This window comes from Bos indicus x Bos taurus, chromosome 3, assembly GCF_003369695.1.
Source record: "Bos indicus x Bos taurus breed Angus x Brahman F1 hybrid chromosome 3, Bos_hybrid_MaternalHap_v2.0, whole genome shotgun sequence".
NCBI lineage: Eukaryota > Metazoa > Chordata > Mammalia > Artiodactyla > Bovidae > Bos > Bos indicus x Bos taurus.
The window spans coordinates 116304830-116314023 of NC_040078.1; the positions used below are offsets into that span (position 1 = coordinate 116304830).

General features: G+C 46.0%; 1 pseudogene; it reads right to left on the minus strand.

Annotated features, from left to right (window-relative positions):
* Nucleotides 1-4547: 4547 nt before the first annotated feature.
* On the minus strand, nucleotides 4548-5797 carry LOC113890533 (annotated as a pseudogene).
* Nucleotides 5798-9194: the final 3397 nt, after the last annotated feature.

A 9194-nucleotide genomic window follows, 5' to 3' on the forward strand; every position in this document is an offset into this window, starting at 1 on the left:
GCCTCCAGAATGAGAGAGGAGAAACTCCTGCTGTTCTAAGCCCCCACGTGGTCAGTGCTTTGCTATGACAGTCCCAGAAGATCAACACACTCCTGCCAAATGCTATAATATTAAATGCTCTTTCCAGTTTTGTGTCATTTACCAATTTCATCCATTTCACAAAATTCCATGTTTCTTCACATGGAATTCTCTGCGTTGATCAGAACAGAAGCCTTCTTGGCAGCTGGGACCCACTGGAGTTGCTCTGATGCTGTCACGTTGGCAGTTAGCACCGAGATGCACACTCTGGCTGAGATCACTGCCTTGCCCCCTGTTCTTCACGAAGGAATGCCAAGCCTGTCTTGTGTGCTGACAGCTGTCCGTCTGCGTTCCCGGGAATGACACCTCATGGCCATAGTGGCCTCGTGACTGGGCCCTCTCAGTTACAAGGGCATTTTCTGGTGTTCCAGCTCTGAATAGTCTTGCAGAAAACCCAGGGTGGGAAGGAATACTATAAAATTCATTGTGGGAAAAACCTGTTTCTTTATGAAACAAGGCCTTTGAAACAAACAAATTAAAACACACGTTGGTTCAATGATGCCAAATGAGGTTTACAAAAACAGTGAATCTGCATTCTTCAAACAATAGAATAGCAGGATATGTGTTATCTGATCATGTGATTGAGGGTGAATAAGTGAGCTGGGCTGAAATTTGGGCACGAGGATTATGGGTTTTCATCTTCCCTCTTGGAAAGTGTTGTGAACTTTGCTCCATCTCTGGATTTTACATCCTGCCACACAACATCCTGGTGACCTGTGGACACACAGTCCCCTAGTTGGGCTTGAAAATATGGTTTCTGTGGTCACATGAGTTTGGGAAATATTGCATGTTACATTCTCCTCCTGGAGATTCATAATTCACATCGCAGTATTAAAAACCACCCCCCAAAAATGCTGCAGTAAATAAACCTTTTAAAACTGGGCTTAATTGGTGATTTACAAGCTTGTTTGAGCCCAGGGCTCTTTTGGCTCTTTTGTTATTTAATACCTATTACCGTCCTGCGGTTTTACCACTCTAAGCGAGATTTCTTGGGAAAAGCTGTGATAAAGTTTTCTCATGGATTAAGACTGTTTGCTTTGTTTCCAGATTCCTCCCTTTGCTGGTGCAGCTCTGTTGCAGGTGGCCTTGGTCATGGTGGGACCACAGACGAGGGTGCCAGGCGAGGTTCCTTTGCAGTTTTTGTCTGTACCAAGAGACTAGTGGAACCAGGAGTCAGTTATAAAATGATGATTCCAAAAAAAATTTTATCACCAGTAATGGTTTTTACAAGAGGAAATATGATCCACAGTTTGAGCTGATATTCAAATCCTGAACATTGGAATTCCTTGTGCAAAGTAATTCATTCAGCAATCTCTGCTGATTTCCCTAAGGTGGGCTGGAACAGAGCACGTGGTTCCGAGGTTGCCTGCTGGCCCCCAACCTCCTCTCCCGCATGGTGACTTCAGGAATGGATGGAGGCGCTCATCTGTGCTCAGCAGTACCTGAAAGTTATAGGTAACCCGGTGGCCCTCACTCTTCTTGAAGCCTCTCAGGCCTCATCCTGGTAAGGAGCTTGGTAAGTTTGCTGTCTGTTCAGATGACCGCATTCCCTGACTTTCAGTATCACTCATTCATTCTCCACAAGCAGCTGTGTTTGTGGCATTGGGTTTGGGGGGGAGTTGTGTGGATCAAATGGGGAGACTCACCTTGCTGGATAATCAGGTGGAGCTGGGACTCCAGCTGCGTGTCAGTGCTTTTCCCGTGTCTCTATGGTGCCAGTCACACTCAGGACTAACCTTAGTGTGTTGGTGCCACGGAGGGCTGCCCACACTTGCATGCATAATGTGAGGTTTTGAAAGCAGGAAGCCTTGAATGGTGAACTGAAGTCTGAGGAAAGAGGATGGAGGTTCGGGGGAGGTCAGAAAATGGGGAATGGTAAGATGAGCAAAGTCTGGCACATTCTCAAGATGGGGACCCATAGGTAAAAGAAAGTTGATGAGCTCTCACCCTCACATGGCCAAGCTGGATCTGCACAAAAGGCTAAGAATCACAGGGAATGAACCCCAGCTTAGAGTCTGAACTTGCTTCTTATATCCTGCGGGAGTCGGTCAACCTTCATCATCCCTAGGACTTCACTCAAGACACATCTGTGAATCAGATGATAATCAGAGTTGGCGAGTATGAGGGCAAGTGAGAATCCACTGTATAAAATGGTGCAGCTACTTTGGAATACAAAAGTTACGGTTAAACACAGAGATACTTTAAAAGGTGAAACACTTACCACATGACCCAGCAATTCAAGAGAAATGAAAACCTACATTCACTCAAAAATGTGTGTCTTTTATAGCAGCTTTACTTATAATGGTCAGAAGGTAGAAAAATTCCAATGCCCATCAGTTGATAAGTGGATAAACAAAATGTGGTCTATCCATATGACAGAGTACTATTCAACCATAAAAAGGAATAGGTACCAACCCAACACAGATGGACCTTGAAAACAAGCTCACCAAAAGAAACTGGTGGCAAATAAGCCACACATTCCATGATTTTATTTGTACAAAATGTGCAGAATAGGCAGATCCACAGAGAAAGAAAGATTAGTGATTGTTACCAGCTGGAGGCATAAGAGGAAGGGGTGTTGATAACAAAGAATACAGGATTTTTTTTTTTTTTTGAGATGATGAAAATGTCCTAAAATTAACTCTCATGATCTGTAAATCTGCTAAAAGACACTTAATTGTACACTTGCGATGGATGAATTGTATGGCATGTAAATCTCAACAAAGCTGTTGTAAATGCACACATGCATGTACGCACACCAACGACAGGCTGTCTAAGAGCCTGAGCGTGTCAGGCCGGGGGTCCGGGGAAGAGATCAAGACTCCAGCCCTTAAGGAACTCCAAGTCTGAACTGTAGGGAAGATATCTAAGCGCATCCTCTCATAGTACCCATTTATTGTGAAAGAATAAAAAAATGTTTGCACCAAAGAAAGTGAGGATCATATTACAAATCCTAGGGTGCTCGTTCAGCAAGATCTGATGGTAACGGGTTGAAAAACAAGTGAACTAAAATGCCAGAAAATGCAGCTGAGGCCCAGGGCATGGAGTGGACGCTGCACTTGGAGTGAGCCCCAGGACCCCTGGTCCAGGACAGGTCTCAGCTCCCCGAGGCCTGCGTTCAGCTCCCCAGGACCCCTGGTCCAGGACAGGTCTCAGCTCCCCGAGGCCTGCATTCAGCTCCCCAGGGTGAGGGTGCAGTGGGCACCCCGCCTTCAGCCTTGAAGGTCAACCATGGAGCCTGGTGGGGGTGGGGAGGAGAGGGTCGCTCTCCAGGCTTCTGCTCACACTGCTGTTGGTAAGGGCAAGGCTGGCAAGGATGCCACGAGGCAGAGTGTGGCTGTTTAGCCTCTTGCGGAGCTGGGCTTTCTTCTCTGAGTGAGCAGCAAAGCTCTACCTTAAGGCTTCCTGTCTCCCGAGAAGATCCCTCCATTGTTTTGTACACACCCAGGACCCAACCATCTCGACAAATAAACTTCATTGCCCTTGACACCAGTACCACTTCTTCATACCTGTCTCCACTGTTTTCTTGTCAAGATAAAGCTTTTTTCTCTTCCCCAAGAAACGAAGGCTCCCCAAAGACGGGAGCTGTGTGGCTTGACTTTGGGGGCTCCCCAGAGCACGCAGTGCAGGATGGAGAGAGGGGTATATATTCATTGCTATCTGCAAGAAATACTTATAGAGGATGCTAATGATTTTTATTTGTCCTTTTAAACTGCATTTTGTGTTTCTGCCCGTCAAATCCTCAATTTTTGAAAAATTCAAGCACTGAATACATCTGAATGCATTGAAGACAGTCCCCAAACTGTCTGTATTAGAAAATACATTCTATTCCCCTCTGCTCCCCAACCCACCACCTAGAAGCTCTTGTGTTTCATGATGGATTTCACGTTTGCTTGCTTGTTTCTCTGGCCAGTTTTCTGTCATCTCAAATTCCAAGTAATTGGTGTAGCTGATGAAGTCACAAAGTACCGTTCTTTGAGTCCAAAGATGCCACCAGTAGCTGGATTCTAGTAGGACATGCACTGCCAGTGCCTTCTCTGACTGGAAAGGTGTTTCACGAAATTATCTGTAAATACAGTTCCTCAGGTCAGCAGGTAAGAGAGTGGATGGATGAGTGGGCAGGCCGATGGGTGACGAATGGGCAGATGGATGGGCAGAGAAGTGGGTGGGTGGATGAAGGAATAGGTGGATGGATTGGTGGGTGGGTGAGTAGGTGGGATGGTAAGTGGGTGGGAGTATAAATATAGCTAAAAGAGAGGGTGGATGGATGCCAGATAGGCTGGTGGGTGGGTGGATGAGTTGGTAGTTGGATGGGTGGGCAGAGAGAAACCCTGACAGCTGGAGGGATGTTAACTCAAATGCCTCCTTTCCTGGGGAAATCATGTGGTCTAGAATTAGGTTGGTGCAAACGTAACTGCAGTTTCAGACAGCGGATTTTAAATCATTATATAGGCTCAAACACATCTTTATTAATCAAAATATGAGCTATTATAATCAACACATTTTTGCCAATGAGACATAAGTTTGCTTATTCCTCTATGGTAAAAACCCATGCCTTGGGATTCAACAACTCTTGGAAAGCATTTTCTGTGTCCTGCTTGTTGTGGAAGTGTTTTCCTTGAAAAAGGTTGTTGAGATGCTTTAAGACGTGGTCGTTGGTTGGTGAGAGGTCAGGTGAATATGGCAGCTGAGGCAAAACTTTGTAGCCCAGTTAATTCGACTTTTGAAGCACTGGTTGTGCAATGTATGGTTGAGTGTTGTCATGAGGAAGGATTGAGCCCTTTCTATTGAACGATGCTGGCCGAAGGCATTGTAGTTTTTGGTGCATCTCATTGATTTGCTGAGCATACTTCTCAGATGTAATGGCTTTTGCTGGGATTCAGCAAGCTATAGTGGACCCAACTTGCAGCAGACCACCAAAGAGTGGCCAGGACATTGTTTTGGTGCAAGTTTGGCTTTGGGAAGTGCTTTGGAGCTTCTTCCCAGTCCAACCACTGAGCTGGTCATCACTGGTTGTTATATAAAATCCACTTTCCATTGCATGTCACAATCTGATCGAGAAAGGGTTCATTTTTGTAGCATAGAATAAGAGAAAATGACACTTCAAAATGACGATTTTTTTTTTTTTTGCCTCAGCTTATGAGGCACCCACTTACTGAGCTTTTTTCACCTTTTCAGTTTGTTTCAAATGCCAAATGAACATAGAATGGTTGACGTTGAGTTCTTTGGCAGCTTCTCCCATGTAGTTGGTCTTCCCTGGTGGCTCAGATGGTGAAGAATCCGCCTGCAGTACAGCAGACCTGAGTTCGATCCCTGGGTTGGAAAGATCCCCTGGAGGAGGGCATGGCAAAGCACTCCAGTATTCTTGCCTGGAGAATCCCCATGGACAGAGGAGCCTGGCGGGCTACAGTCCGAGGGGTCACAGAGTCGAACACGACTGAGTGACTAACACAGTGTGGCACTCACGTAGTTGTGGGAGCATGAGCTTTGTCGTTGCTCTCAGGTGGTCACTGTCAACCTGCGATGGCCAGCCACTGCGCTCCTCATGCTCAAGGCTCTCGTCTGCTTTGCAGAACTCCTTGAACCACCACGGCACTGCACCTTTGTTAGCGGTTCCTGGGCCAAATGTGTTGATGTTACACACGGTCTCCACTGCTTTATGACCAATTTTGAACTCAAAGAAGAAAACTGCTTGAATTTGCTTTTTGTCTGACATCATTTCATAGTCAAAAAGACTTATGAAATAAAGAGCAAGTAATAAGTCATTAGCAAAATAAATAAAGCTAGAAATGTGTATTTAAAATTATGTATAACATAACCGCATTTATTTAAGAACGTATTCCAGGATCAAATGGCACAGTTCAACAATGCAGAACTGCGATCACTTCTGCTGGACACTGGAATACGACTCTCTGGGCTTGAACCGAGCTTTGCTGTGGCCTTGGGCAAAGGACTTACTGCCTCTGAGAGCTCATTTCCTTATCTGTAGAGCTCAGCATAATAACAATATTCACCTGAGCTTCCTCTGGAACCTCAGGAGGTTATTAGCACAGAGTCTGATGTATTAGTAAATGCTCAGAAGTGATAACCTTTCTTTTTATAATAGTTATTTACAGTTGAGGGAGGAACAGTTCAGGGAAGTTTGAGGGAATTACCTGAGTGTCACAGGGCCGGGTCAATGAGATCATGAGAAACAAGCTCTCTCTGACTCTCAGGCACCGTGTCTCCAATCTAAAATCATGTCTCTCTGTGCCAAGAATATTCAGCGGCCAAGAACTAAAGTAAACAGAGATCTAAGTGGCTGGTTGTGAAAGTAACAAGGATGTACCCATGAATCTGCGGTCTACAGTACGTGTCTTCTTTCATTCAAGATGTAGTTTTTGAGTGTTGCCATTGGGTCACAAAGAGTCGGACATGAATGAAGGGACTTAGCACGCACACACACAGGCAAGCCATGTGCTGAGAACTCCATTCTCCAGGAGACCTTCCCAACCCAGGAACTGAACCCAGGTCTCCTGTATTGCAGGTGGATTCTTTCCCGTCTGAGCCACCAAAGAAGCCTGAGAACTGCTCTGGGCAGCTGGGAATTCAATGGTAGGGAAAAAAGTGAAAGGATGCCAGGCATCATCCCTTCTTCATGGAACTTGTCTTCCAGTAGGGTTGGGGATTAAAAAATAAGCAAAATAAATAACTAAGGAGTGTAAAATGTTGAATGGTGCTGAATGCTACAGAGAAGACTAGAGAATGTGAGAAGGAAAAATATCAGTGTGTTGTATGCCTGTATTGGGGAAGCATGTGATTTCAGACATGGCAGCCATGGGCAAGGAAGCCAGGCCAGGACCCATGGGAAGGTATCCAGGGAGAGCCTTCCAGGCAGAAGGAAGAGCAGAGACCAGTGCCGAGAGGGGACAGTGTGGGGAAGAGAAGCAGGAAAGGCTGAGGTAGTGACTGAGGAGCTGGCAGACTCCAGAAGAACTCTGACTTTTACTCTGAAAGAGGTGGGAAGCCATTGGAGGGATTTAGGGTTTAGTAGATTTGACCTCATTATTATTATGGGCTTCCCTGGTGGCTCAGATGGTAAAGCATCTACCTGCAATGCAGGAGACCTGGGTTCAATCCCTGGGTCGGGAAGATCCCCTGGAGAAGGGAATGACAACCCACTCTAGTATTCTTGCCTGGAGAATCCCACGGACAGAGGAGACTTGTGGGCCACAGCCCATGGAGCCACAAAGAGTAAGACATGAGCAACTAACACTTTCCCTCTTCTCCAAACTAGTCTGGGTACACTCTGTGAGCTAGCTTCAGTCAGTTAGGTAGGAAAACAATTTCTTTTCGCTTGTAACCCTGGCTCAGTGTTAAAGAACCCGCCTGCCAATGTAGGAGACAGATGAGACATGGATTCGATCCCTGGGTCAGGAAGATCTCCTGGAGAAGGAAATGGCAACCCACTCCAGTATTCTTGCCTGGAGAATCCCACGGACGGAGGAGACTGGTAGGCTACAGTCCATGGGGTTGCAAAGAGTCGGACACGACTGAGCAACTAACACATTCCAAACATCATTATTATTATTATTCTTTTAATTTTTCATTAAGTGTATTACCATGCTCTCTTTGCTCCTTTTGTTATAAAATCACTTTGAGGTAAGTTGGGTATTTGGAAAGTGAAGACCAAAAGGGGAACTTGGTCTGTATCCACACTGGTCTGTAGGAAGATACGAAATCCATCTAGTTGGACACAAATTCTGAAACTGCCCTCCTGCCATGATGGCACCCTGAGCCCACCCACCCTCACCACCCCCAGCCCAAGACTCTCCCATGGGAGGTGTTCTCTGGGCCTGACTTCCCTCCCCCTGAGATTCCCATTCAGTGAACCCCTGCAAGGTAGGTGAATGGGTGAGATCCCCTCCCCAAGGTGAGAAGAGGGAGGCAGGTTAGATCTAGGGATGGCCAGGGCCCAAGAGGGTCCCTTAGAACTTAACTCTTGAGGCACATTGTCTTCACTTACACCAGGAAAATAGAACTTTCCAGAGCACTGACTCTTCCCCTACAGAACTGCAATTCTGTTTTCAAAGTCACCCTACCCCCAGTACAGAAATGTGTACCCACCTCACAGCCCCTGCCTGGCGTGGGGGATGAAGCAGGGACGTCTGACCCCCTCAGGACCCCCTTCAAGCTTCTTGCCCCATGTGGAGGGGGCTTTATCCTCCAAGTGAGCGTATACTGCTTTTTTCTTGCCTTCCGACAAATGAAAACGGTGGGTTAAATTTTCTTATATCAGCTGTGTTTCTATAAGTCAGTGCTAGTCATGAAAAGTGAAGGCTTATGCCTGTGGCATCTCCATCTTGGAATTTATATTTAATTAGCATAAAATGACCAAGTAATGCCTTCTATGTGATTGTATCCCCGCCCCTGTTTTCGTTTTGCTTCATGACCGATAGATGCCTTCGCTTTTTTACTTTCCTAAGTCATCTTGTTTAATGAGTCTCTTGGTGGTGGCATTTGATTGGATTTATTGTACCATCAAAAATATGTACCGTGACCCCCTTCTGTGGACCTCTCTCTCCGACATGAGAGGGCCTGGGCTGCAGGATGCATTTCTGATACTGCAGGGTGGTTTTCTGCTCACGGTAAGGCTTTCTATTTCCTCTGCCTGCCTTCCACCCCCACACCCCTGACTTGCTAGAGGACACTTCATACATAGCTTCATGGAATCTTATTAGAGGTTATTTTAGGAACTGATTCCATTTTTGTCCTGAATTTTCTTTGAAAAAGACTTTCAACAAATATATTTACATCCAAGACATTCCATAATCTGCTAAGAATGCAATTGCTTTGATGGAATTTGTGAACAGTAATATTTTAAGGGTAAAAAAATATCAGTATCTCGCAGAAGAATAACAATGTGACTCCAAAGCCTGGTTTTCTACTGAAGGCAAGTCCTGGTCATGGCGTTTGAGTGAGTGCTGTTGCCAGGAAGCCCCTGCAGAGGCCTGCCCGTCCGTTTGAAGGTCTGCAAACCACTGGGAGAGGAGGCGCAGCTTGCACGGGGTGTATGCAGGAGTCACTGCAGCCAGGAGCAGCCTGGGCCACTGACTCAGGAGGTTCTGGAAGCACAC